Here is a 12,829-nt window from a genome sequence, read left to right on the forward strand (position 1 = left end):
AATGTCACAAATATGTGGAAGTTAAACAATCAATGTGTCAAAGATAAAATCACAAAGAAAATCAGAAAATACCTTGAGACAAATGAAAACGAAAACACAACATACCAAAACTTATGAGATGCAGCGAAAGCAGGGCTAAGAAGGAAACATAGTTGTAAATGCACACGTTGAAAAAGAAGAAAGTTTTCAAATAATACCCAACTTTACATCTTAAGAAAGTAGAAAAAGAAGAGCAAACTAAAACCAAAGCTAGCAGAAGAAAGGGAATAGAGCAGAGGTAAATGAAATTAAGAACAAAAAAGTAATAGAGAAAATCAAGCCAAAAATTGGTTCTTTAAAAAGCTGACAAATATTTAGGTAGACTGAGAGAGTAAAATCAGAAATGAAAGTAGAAACGTCATTTTTTATTTTACAGAAATAAGCTTTTTACAGAAATAAATTAGTAAAATCAACAATGAAAGTAGAAACATCACTATTGATCTTACATAAATAAAAAGGATCATAAGAGTACTATAAATAATTTCTACCAACAAATTGCAAAACCTAGAGGGAATGGACAAATTCCCAGAAATACACCATCTACCAAAATTGAATTGTGAAGAAATATAAAGTACAAATAAACCTATAACTAGTAAGGAAGATAGACTCAGTAATCAAAAACCTCCCAACAAAGAAACAGCCTGGACACGATGGCTTCACTCATGAATTCTCCCAAAATATAAAGAAAAATTAACATCAATCCTTCTCACTGTCTTCCCAAAAATTGAAGAAGAGGAAAAATTTCCTAACTCATTACATGAGACCAGTATTACCTAGATACCAAAGTCATACTAAAGACACTAACAAGAAAACTACAGACCAATATCTCTTGTGAATCTTGATGCAAAACTTCATCAGCATATTAAAAAGGTTTATGTACCATGACCAAGTAGGATTTATTCTAGTACTTCAAAGATTGTTCAACCTATGAAAATCAATCAATGTAATATAGCACATTAAGAGAATGAAGGAATAAAAACCACATAAACATCTCAATTGATGCATTAAAAGCATTTGATAAAATTCAACACTATCATGATTAAAAACAAACAGTAAACTAGGAACAGGAAGAAACTTCCTCAACATGATCAAGGCCATATGTGAAAAACCCTCAGCTAACATCATACTCAATGGTGAAAGAATGAAATTTTCACTCTAATATTGGGAACAAGTCAAGAGTGTCCTCTTTTGCCATTTTTACTCAATATAGTTCTGAAAGTTCTAGCCAGAGCAATTAGACAGGAAAAAGAAATAAAGTCATAAAAATTTTAAAGAAAGCCCTAGACAGTTTTGCTCAGTAGTCAGAGCATCGGCCCGCAGACTGAAGGGTCCTGGGTTTGATTCTGGTCAAGGGCACATACCTAGGTTGCAGGCTTAATCCCCGGACCTGGTTGAGGTGTGTGTGGGAGGCAACCAATTGATGTGTTTCTCTCACATTGATGTTTCTATCTCTGTCTCCCCCCTCCCTTCCATTCTCTCTAAAAATCAATGGAAAAAATATCCTCAGGTGAGGATTAACAAGCAAAGTTTAAAAAAAGAAGTAAAATTATCTCTGTTTGTAGATGACATAATATTTAGAAAACCTTAAAAGACTGCACACACACTAAAAAACTGGTATAGCTAAAAAGCAAATGCAGCAAAGTTACAGGATCCAAAATCAACACACAAAAATCAGCTACATTTCTATACACTAAAAATGAACAATCTAAGAAAGAAATTAAGGGGGGATTCCATTTATAATAGCATCAGAAAGAATAAAATACTTAGAAATAAATTTAACCAATGAATTAAAAGACTTGACACAAAACACTGCTGTCAGAAATTAAAGGAGACATAAAGAAATGGAAAAACATCCCATGTTCATGGATTGAAAGACTTAATATTGTTAAAATGCCATTATTACCCAAAGCAATATACAGTTTCAATGTAGCAATCCCAACAGTATTTTTGTTTATTTATTTGTTTTGCAGAAATAGAGAAACCCATCCTGAAATTCATATGGAATCTGAAGGGACTCTAAGTAGCCAAAACAATCATGGGGGGAAAAAAACAAAGTTGAAGGATTCAACTTCATGATTTCAAAACTTACTACACAGGAATAGTAATCAAAACAGTATGATGGTAGCGTAAGGACGACATGTAGACCAATGGAATAGAGGGCCCAGAAATAAACCCTTGCATAGATGGTTAATAAGTTGTTTTTTAATTTTTTTGTTGATTGATTGATTGGAGAGAGAGAGAGAGAGAGAGGGAGGAAGGGAGAGAAGGAGAAAGGGAGAAAGGGAGGGAGGGAGGGAGGGAGGGAGGGAGAGAGGGAGGGCGGGCGGGAGGGGCCAATTTGTTGTTCCACTTATTTATGCACTCATTGGTTGCTTCTTTCATGTGCCCTGACTAGAGATCAAACCCACAACCTTGGCATATCAGGAGATGTTTTAACCAAGTGAACTACCTGGCCAGGGTGATGATTAATAGATTTTTTATGAGGGTGCCAAGACTATTCCATGGAGAAAAGACAATCTTTTAAGCAAATGGTGCTGGGAAAACTGATATTCATATGCAAAAGCATAAATGTGGACTCTCACCTTATGCCAAACACAAAAATTAAAATAGATAAAAGATCTAAATTTAAGAACTAAAATTATAAAACCCTTACATGGACACATAGGGTAAAATCTTTATTTTTTATTGATTTCAGAGAGGAAGGAAGAGGGAGAGTTAGAAACATCAATGATGAAAGGGAATCATTGATCAGCTGCCTCCTGCATGCCCCACACTGGGGATCGAGCCTGCAACCGGGCATGTGCCCTAACTAGGAATCGAACTGTGACCTTCTGGTTCATAGGTCAACACTCAACCACTGAGCCATGCCGGCCCGGCCATAGGGTAAAACCTTTATGACACTGAATTTGGTGATGATTTATTGGGTAAATGCCAAAAGCACAGGCAACAAAAGGAAAAAAAAAACAGATAAATTGGACCTCATCAAAATTAAAAATTTTTGTGCATCAAAGACCCTCACCCAGAGAGTGAAATGAGAACCCAAAGAATGGAAGAAAATATTTGCAAATCATATATCTGATAAGGGATTAATATCTAGAATACAGAAACAACTTCTACCACTCAACAACAACAAAAAGCAAACAACTCAACACAAAAATGGGCCAGTAACTGGAATAGACATTTCTCCAAAGATATACAAATGACCAATAACCATGTAAATGTATGCTTAACATCACTAATACAAGTTAAAACCACAACAAGATATGGCCTCACACCCATTAGGATGGCTATAATAAAAAAAATGGAAAATAACAAGTGTTGACAGGAAGTAGAGAAAATGGAACTCTTGTTCACTGTTGATAGGAATGTAAAATGGCACAGCCACTGAGGAAAACAATATGTTGGTTCCTCAATAAGTTAAACATAGGATTACCATAGGATCCAGTAATTCCACTCCTAGGTATACACCCAAAAGAACTAAAAGCAGGGACTCAAACAAATACTTATACACTCATCTTTTTAGCAACACTATTCAAAATAGCTAAAAGGTGGAAATAATGCAAATGTCCATCAGCAGGTGACACGGAATATAATTCAACCTGAAAAAGTAACTAAATTCTGCCTCCCCCTGCCCTTCAGAAGCCAGGCCTTGGGCGGGGGGGGGAGCTGAGGAGTCCCTCAGGCTCCTCAGGCACTGGGCCCACAGTGTTGGGAGGTAGCAGGATCTATACATGCTCCCTGGGCACAGTGGGAATAAGGGGGATGGGTGGGGCTGAGGAGGGGGGCTGCTACCCAAAGGAACCTCCTTGGGGGCAGGGACCCCTTCGCCTCTAGTGCAGTGCTCCCTCAGGCTGCCATACCGGGTGGGTGGGCAGACTGACCAACAGGGGTCGGGAAGCGGAGGTGGCAGGAGTCACAGGGAAACAGCCCTTTCCATTTTCCTGGGCAGGGAAGGAGCCCCCTGGCATTGGCTGTGTGGAAAGTGAGGGATGGGGTGGGGTAGGACGTATGGGACCAAAGAAAGACAGGAAAGCATGTGTGTTCATTTGAGTGAGTGAGAGTGTGTGTGAGTGTGTGAGTGAGTGTGTGTGTGTGTGTGTGTGTGTGTGTGTGTGTGAAATGGGGGAGTCCTACCATGAATGGAGGCTGAAGTGAGGTGGCATCCAAGGCTCCCTTTTGACTCTAGGTGCCTGTGCCCTTGACCAACCTGGGTGCAGTCTCTCCACTTCTGTTGCTTCGTGCAAAGGAGAGAGGAGACTACCACCTGCCCTTCCTCCCAGTCAAGGGGAGAAGACCCTCAGGCCACACTCATCTTCCCAGGGCACAGGGAAGCTCCCCCGAGCCACACCTTCTACCGCCTGGTCAGCTTGGAGCTGGGCACGCAGTCCCTGTGGCACTTCTGTCAGGGAAGAAGGGCTTGGTCAACTGAAGGCCACTGTCCTCAAGGCCGGCGGTGAACACAGCAGATGAGTCGAGTGCAGAGATGACATAAACTGAGGGGTAATAAATGTAGGGGCCACCACGCCCTACTGACTATGGCTCATGGATTTCATCACCATAGCACTTTGTGGCAACTAACAATTCTCACATCAGTAGGTGAAGACTTGTATTGAAAAATTTGCCAAATTTCATGGTCAGAATTTCATGCATGGCAAGACAGAGTTCCATGTAATTCTGAGCTTGTGACCAATCGCACACGTCCAATCATTTTGGTGGCCTCAACGGCAAAAGAATTGCAACGAGAATAAAACGCTTACCCACCATCTCAGGAACACCTGTACTTGGGACACAGCCTGCTTGCAGTCACACAGCTGGGGAGCTGACAAAACTTTCTGAAACTACCCTTTAAACAGGGTTCTTCCAACTTCTTGGCATGCACATGTGTGTGTGTGCCCACACATGTATCTGTGCGTGCATGGTTCATTTTTAGCTTTGGGCCAGTGCAGTGGACTGGGGTGGGGTTAGCTCCTTTGAGTCACTGAAGTCCTGGCTTTTGTCACCCAAGAAGAGAGGACAGAACCCTGGAGAGGGGTGGAGCAGTCTCAGCCAGACCTGCTTCAGCCTCTGCGCTCAGCTGAGGCGAGGCCCACGACAGTGATTCTGCTTTGGGCACAGCTAGGAAGCAGGTGAAACCTTCCGGAAGACAAAGGATGCATCAGGATTTTAAAGGGGCAGCACTTTGTCTCAGCAATCCCACTTTCAGGAATTGAACCAAAAGAGAGCTCTGCACAACTGTGACAAAGCAAGCCCAGGGCTCCGCCCTGAGCTGTTTCTGCTGGCAGACAATGATGAAAAGCTGACTGCCCGCCAGCAGGTATGGCACAGTAAAAAGTGGGACCATCCACAGAAAGGACCCTGTGAGCAGACCCTAACACAAAGCTCGCCTCTCGAGGTCCTTAGTGCCCGAGGCTGGCGCTGTCCCTGGCGGTACTTGGCCTTCCCACCTGTCCCTATGCCTATGGGCCAGGCACAGTGTGGAACCCAGAGACCACCAGAAGCCTGGTGGCCTAGTGGCCAAGAGTTACCAAGATTTCCACCTGCAGAACCTGTACTCAGAGCTGCAACTGTATCTGTTCACTTACAGTCAGCAGTGGGGGGCGCCCCCAGCTCCCAGGGCCAGGCACACGGCAGGCACCCAATAAATGCTTGTTATGTGACTGGCATATAAAAATACATTGCTCACTTCAGGAGAGGCGGCAAGCATGGAAACCAAGGCACAGAGAGGCAGTGACTTCTCTTAAAAGGGGTGGGGCCCGATCTGTTGAATCTCCCCCCTTCTGTTCATCCCGTGCACTCCTGCCTCGATCAGGCTCCACCATCCCAGGCATCCCCTCGTGCTGGAGCCCTTCCGGTGGCATCTTAGCAGTGTCCCGGCCATCACAACCCCTTCCCGTGTCACCTCACAATGTGCTCTCCACACAGCAGCTGGGTGATCTCAGGCCGAGGGGCGCCCAGAACCCACGGAAGATCAGCTTGGGCCTCACCAAAGTAGCTTCACACACAGGAGACAGACAGTTAACAAAACAAACAACTTCTCCAAGTCGAGACAGGTCTGAATGGGAGAAGGCCTATACAATATCCTTGCCAAAAAATTCAAACCTGAATCTGCTCACACTTACAAATCCACCCACCAAATCAGAGGACAAAGGTCAGAGGAGCGTGTGAAAGAACGGCCAGGGACCCCATCCGCAGGATCCAGGCTACGGGAAACTCCACTCATTTCCTGAACAATAAATTTAAGTGAAAAGCAAACCAGACAGACAGAGATGGAGGGTAATCTATAGATTACAAAAGAATGTGTACATCTTATTTAGATCCTGGGAATGTGAGGGTGCTAAGAAATCATTGCTTGTGTGTCAGATGTGACAAGTGTTGTTTTAGCACAATTCTTTCAGAAACACAAACTGAAAATTTGACAAAAAAAATAAAGGATATTTGGAATTTGGTTTAAAATAACCCCAAGGATCAGGGAAGGTGACAAAACAGGATGGCCCAGGAGGTGATGAGAATACAGAGTTCGATAATCTCTTCTGGCTGGTTTTGTACATGTTTCAAGTTTTCCATAACATAAAGGGTTTTTTGTCTGTTTTAAATCTCAAACAGCCGTACTAAAGGAGGGAGGGAAAGGATCTAGGGCGGGAGGGCCTCCCAGGCGAGAGCCACGTCCGGGTTGGGGATTTATGTCAAACCATTTCTACAGAAGTCTGGGGTTCTGCAAAAGCTTGCCACCAGCTTCCTCTTTCAAGGACCCTTCCCAACAGTTTTCAAAATCTCAATTGAAAAGCACCCACCTTACACCCAGATGTGACAGGATCCGGGCTCTGTGGCCAGCGCAGCCCGCGCGCTGCTGTCGATCGTCTGTGAAAGATAAGTTCAGAATCGAAAGTCAGAGTTCAGAAACTTTTGCAGGAACTTGACACACAGTGGCTTTGTGTCTGTTGAATCTTATAATAAGACAATGAGCTTTTTTTAAAAAAAAAAAAGGACAATGGGCTTAAATTTTGTGTATCTACGTTTTTATTATAATAACTTTTACTGCATTTTTTAATCAGCCTGTAAGAGATTAAAATTTAAAAACCTAACAAATGACTGATCCTTCAGCACAGAGAGTCTGGGAAGCACTGCTGTGAACTGGACATGAACCCCTAGAAACCAAACCCACCTGCTTAGGTGTCCTGCCGAAGATCCCAGGTCCAATCCTCCCTTCCCACAGCTGGGACTGCAGTCTGCCTACGAGCCCGGCACTGACTAGACGCTGCAAAGCCCACTGGGTTTTCCTCAGGGAGCAGCCTAGTGGGCAACGCCCACACTTTCCTTTATGAACCACTGGCACAGCCCTGGCCCGTGTGCTCAGTGGATAGAGCATTGGCCTGTACCAGGCAGGTTCAATTCCTGGTCAAGGGCACATACGGGGATTGTGACAAGTTCAATCCCGTCCCAGTCGGGCGCATGAGGGAGGCAACCAATCGATGTCTCTCTCTCTCACATCAGTGTTTCTCTCTCTCTTTCCCCCTTCCTCCCTCCTTTCCCCGCTCTCTAAAAATCAATGGAAAAAATATCCTTGGGTGAGGATTAACAAAATAATAATAATAATAATAATAATAATAATAATAAACAAGTTACTGGTGCAGGGGCAAGATGCAAGTTAGCCAGCCAACTTCCACACACTTTGGCTGGCTTTCAATGCAGCAGGATCTAAGACTGCAAGGTGAGACTGCTTAAAATCCCCACTACGTCCTTGTGCCAAATACAAATTACTCTCTCACTGAACTAAAGTGCAGAAATCAATCAGGCACCGGGGCTCATGTAAGACGTCAACCAGCACCCTGGCATCAAGAGTGTGATCATGATAACAGGATCACTGCTCTGACTAGGACATGAAAAAAAATCACAGATGGGAACTTACAAGCAGACTGATATGCAGCCATCGCCTGCATGTGCTTTATATATCGGGGCTCCCTGTTCAAGTTTCACTACTTCAAAAAAAGTGAAAGGAACTGGTGGTCAAGATCCTTTGCTTTGCAGTCCTAACCCTGCCACCATTCACGGTTTAGCAACTCTGGGCCTCCGTTTCCTCATCTATCAAATGGGAACAGAGCCACCCATTTCACAGCTTCGTTAGAATTAAAAGTGCACACCAAAAATAAGTGCTACTCTACTTCTTTCTTCATAAAATGCGGGCAGTGATGCTGCAACTATGACCAATAAATAATATTACGAATAACAGATGAAGTAAAGTATTTCTAATCAAAAATTAGATCACCAACTCTGCTACATGTGGTCGACAGGGTGCTCCCTGTTCCACCCCCTGAAGTCTCCAGAGATCCCCTCTTCAGCCCTGTGAGGCCAATTTCATCACCACGTACAGATGGGGCTTTGTGAGAACAATAGTAGCTGCCCACTCTGTGCTTTGGACTTGATTTGAGACCTCCATGTGACAACACATGTGAAGATCAATGCAGGTAACATGGGTTGTGACTGCACAGGGTTTCAGCAGGAGCGTGGTATTAAGGTGGAGTTAAGCCTGTGGCCTGGGCCTGTGTGTGCTCCTGGGCCAGCCCCTCCTTTCAGGAGCAGAGAAAATGTTCGCAGTGCAAGTCCTCAGTGTGGCTTCAGGGTCCCTGGCTCAAAGCAGGCATGACTGCTGACTCTGTGAAGCTCAACCAGCTGGAGCAGAACATGGGTCGGGGGGGACGGGGGGAGTACAGGGGTAGGGTGCTCCCAAAGGCCCCCTCTCCCAGCTTGGGCAGGCGCCAGGGCCCTGGAAGGCAGCCAGTATTCGCCAGAAACGGCTTGCTCTTCACAAGACAATGAGTCCACTGTTAACTGGCGGGGCCTTGATTAATATTTGCAAAAGGAACCAAGTGGAAAATTCCACCTGTGTGGGCGGAGGCAGGGCCTGGGACATGTCAACAACCCCAATGGCCCTGTTCTCCCAGGATGGCTCCAGCGGAGATACAAAGGTCTGATAACAGTGACAGAACCTGAGAGTGTCCTTGCACCGGGTCCAAAGGAATTTCCCTATTTGGACCATAAAGACATTAACTTGTTCTTTACTGTCCTGATTCCCCTGCCCCTAAATTTACACAGCACCTTTAGATCTTTCAACTTTCCTCCCATCTCTTCGGAGTCGCCCAACAGCCTGGCCAGTCCAGCAGGGCTGGTGTCAACTCCATTTATGGATGAGGATAACTGAGGCTCCAAGACACCAAGAGCCTCGCTGAAGGCTGCAGCGGGTGAGTGAGTAGCTCAGCCAGGGGACGAGGAACCCTGCAATCTCGCCCCCTAGCTGTAACCCAGAACCTGCCCCAGAGGGTCTGGGGTCAGGGGCTACGGGTACTGGAGAGAGTAGTCTTCCAGCTCCTGCAGAGGCCTGACCTTCGCCCACCCGAGGAGGAAGAGGAACAAGCCCAAACCAGCTCTCCCAGCTGGGTAGGCTTGGGTGCTGGCCTTGCAGGAAGGTAGGCATTCACTCATCCATTCAAGCATTTAAGGAGTGCGCTCGATACCCGGCATGAAGGCACACTGCACGGTGGCTCTTTCAGACACCAGACCTGGCAGAATTCATGACCGAAGGGGTAAGGTCAGAGTATTTCCAAAGGTCACATCCCTCAGACTTGAGTCGCCTCATTTAGCCACTGCCAAGACACTCTCATCTGCTGATTTTACAGAACAGGAAAATGAGGCTCTGAGAAGAGAGAGGCTGACACCTCCTGACCCGCAGTGGCCCTGCCTCCGGTGTCTAAAGCCACCACAATCCTGGGCTTAGGCATTCAAGCAAGTGGTGACCCTCCCACAGGCCTCCTCGGAGGCTGCACCTTTATCAACAAGGCCTCTCACGAGGAACACTTTTTGCAGTGGCCTTCAGAGCAGCGTGGCACCTCCCGAGAGGACGGGCAGGCACACCTTGTTTGCCCACAGAGAACACCAGGTGTGGCTGCAGGGCTCACCTCTGGGCCCCGCACTCTGCCATCCTGTCTGCAGAGCCTGGGCATCACTGCCATCCTACAGGGGGCCAGGCTCACAGCAGTGTCATACCTCGTGCCTGCCCCCAAGCCTGGACCCAGGGCAGTGGATGGGGGGACTCAGTCTGTGTCCCACGCCAATGCCCAGCATCCCTTCTTCCCCTCCTACCCACATGCTCGGCGACCCCTACACCACCTCACCTCACGCTTCCCCTCTCCATTGCCCAGCAGTTTCTTCTCCCGAAGAACCTCAGCCTCCCCCGTTGCTAAAAGAAAAGCCACCCCCCATACTCGCATATCTGAACCCACTTACTCCCATGCCCCTCTCACCTCCTCTAGCCAAAACCACACCTAACTGCCAGTGACCTAAGCCAGGGGGGGGCCCTCAGATCAGAGGCAGCCACAGAAGGCAGGGCCACTGTGGGCCAGGAGGTCTCACCTCGTCTCTGTGTGACCTCTGCCCCAACTGTCCCCACGAGCTGCTTCCTCACTCCTGGTGCAGCCCCTCCTAGCCCTCACCTCCACAAAGCTCTCCTCCCCCAGGGCCCTGTCCTCCTCCCCTCTCTAGCACCCCCTGTAAATGTCTGCCTCACAGATCCTATCTCCAGGCTTGACCCCTGAACCCCTGGCTGTCCCCAAAGCCTTCGCACTCAACAGTCCCAAGTTCCCACAGAAAGGCCTGCTTTGGCGCAGCTGAAAACCCAGCACAGCTCCAGCCTGGCCCACTCCAGGGACTGAGCTACGTGACGTGTTTGGTTAGCAGCTCCCTCCTTGCTGGTCTCCGAGGGGCTGGCCTCCCACCGACCTGCACAGCCACCCAGGCAGCCTTTCTAAAACTGAATACTGACCACCACCTAAACCTCTGCTGGGACTCCTTGCCACCACGGGACAAAGTTCATGATCTCAAGCTGGCAGACGAGGCACTTTCACAGCAGGGCAGGCACATGCCCTGGAACATACTCTCACCACGCTCATCCTCAGTCCAAGAGGGCCCATCAGCCTGCACCCATGTGGTGTTCACCTTTGCACCCCAGTACTGGCATCCTGCAGGTGTTTGCTAAGAAGACAGCTATTAGAGCTGGAAATGATATCAGGAACCACAGGGCTTAAAGCAACTCAGAGAAGTTGAGCAAGGTATCCAGGGTCACCCAGCCCCAGGCAAGGGTGAGGCAACAACCTCACCTGAACCACTCTCCTTGGTCAGGAACTGGAAATGTCATCTAGAACCCCATATGTATGCATGCCAGAACCCCAAGGTGGTCTTGAGGCTTGGCCCACTCTATGCAGGCCCCTGGCAGGAGGCCAGGCCTGGCACACAGTAGGACTGCAGCAAAAACAGCTGCTTGACTAAGCCAAGCTCTCACCAATTCCATCCATAGAACCCACATCCCTCTCTAGGTCTTAGTCTTCTCATCTGTAGAATGGGTTACAAGTTTACGTGACCTTGATTGGTCACCCCAACCTTGTCCTTTGCAAACAGAGAGGGCTGAAGCAGCTGAATTCCAAGCTCTGTGAGCTACTGTTAGCCCAGCTGACTTTTGTTAACCTTCCCCTAACCACTATGTCTCAAAAAAACAGTCCCCCACCACCTGTGTCAGATTTACCAGGGAGGGCTTGTTAAACGCAGATCTCTGACCCTGCCCCATCTGAGGGTCTGGTAAGAATCGCCGAAGATCTCAGACCCTGCCCCATCTGAGGGTCTGGTAAGAATCCCCGAGAAAGGACCAGAATTTGCATTTAAGGCAATGCTGAGAATCCTGGGCACAGTGAAACTGGAGAACCAAAGTTGCAAACTAGATCAATCCTCTAGAAATGTTACCTGGAACCCCGCATATATGCCTGTCAGAGCCCCCACCTGACCTTGAGGCTGGGCCCACTCCATGCAGACCCAAAGCAGAACCCCACAGGTGGGCCATACCTGGCACACAGTAGGACCACAGCAAAAACAGCCTTGGGAGATCCAAGTATTAGTGCCAGCCTTCATTTTGGGGAAATCTACATTTACCAGAAAAACCTGGGGGGAAGGGCGGATTTCTGTTACCCTAAATAACATAGAACTTAGTTCCTGCAACACGAACTAGCTCCAGGAAGAATTCAATAAGGCGTGTCCCACCCCTTTTGCTCCAGGGGGCTCGCTTTTGCATAAAGTGGTGTCCCAGTCTCAGCGTCCAGCCAGGGTCTTCCTGACTCACCAAACCTCCAGCCTGAGGCCGCCTGAGGCTGCGGCCAGGGCCATGCGGGGCGGAGGAGGCCGGAGCGCGGACGGCGCCGCTGTGGGCTGGGTCGGCGGGGGTCGGGGCGCGAACCCTGCTGCTACTCACCCTGGGCGGCTGGGCCCAGTGCCTGGACGGGACAGTCGGCTGTGCGGAGCAGGAGCGGAGGCTGAGCTAGAGGAGCGGCGGCGGCGGTGGCCCCTGCCCCGCTGCACTTTAACTGCCGGCGCCGGCGCACCGCGCGCTCTCCGAGGCCAGGAGAGGAACCGCGGGCGGCGGGCTCGGGCGGCCGGGGCGGGGACGCTGCGCCAGGCTGGCTGCTGACTCGGGCGGGCCGGGCGCGCGCAGCCCGAGGCGGGAACGCAGTCTGCACCTGGCTCACTGCGCACACGTGTGCGCGGGGTTGGCGCGCGCCGCTGTTGCGCGTGCTCTGGCCGCGAAGGGTCTCGAGCCGCCGGGACCGGCCGATCCCTCTGAATCCCGCAGGCGAGGGCTCTTCCATGTTCCCCACCGGGGAGGGGGCGGCGGGGCCGGGGTGGCGCTGTGGGAGGGGAGGCGGAGCCCGGAGGGGTGGCGGGGCGCCTTATAAGAGCGCTATAGGAACCTGGCGAG

General features: G+C 48.7%; 1 protein-coding gene across 1 annotated transcript in view; it reads right to left on the bottom strand.

Annotated features, from left to right (window-relative positions):
- The window catches only part of CHDH (choline dehydrogenase), a 32,076-nt gene extending 19,372 nt beyond the window's left edge, over positions 1-12,704 (bottom strand). The window contains exons 1-2 of the mRNA XM_079794719.1: positions 12,326-12,704; positions 6,831-6,897 (exon numbers count right to left, since the gene is read on the bottom strand). The gene's annotated coding sequence lies outside the window, so the exon portion shown is untranslated. The remainder of the gene's footprint in view (positions 1-6,830; positions 6,898-12,325) is intronic.
- Positions 12,705-12,829: the final 125 nt, after the last annotated feature.

The sequence above is a fragment of the Cnephaeus nilssonii genome, assembly GCF_951640355.1.
Source record: "Cnephaeus nilssonii genome assembly, chromosome: 17".
Classification (NCBI taxonomy): Eukaryota; Metazoa; Chordata; class Mammalia; order Chiroptera; family Vespertilionidae; genus Cnephaeus; species Cnephaeus nilssonii.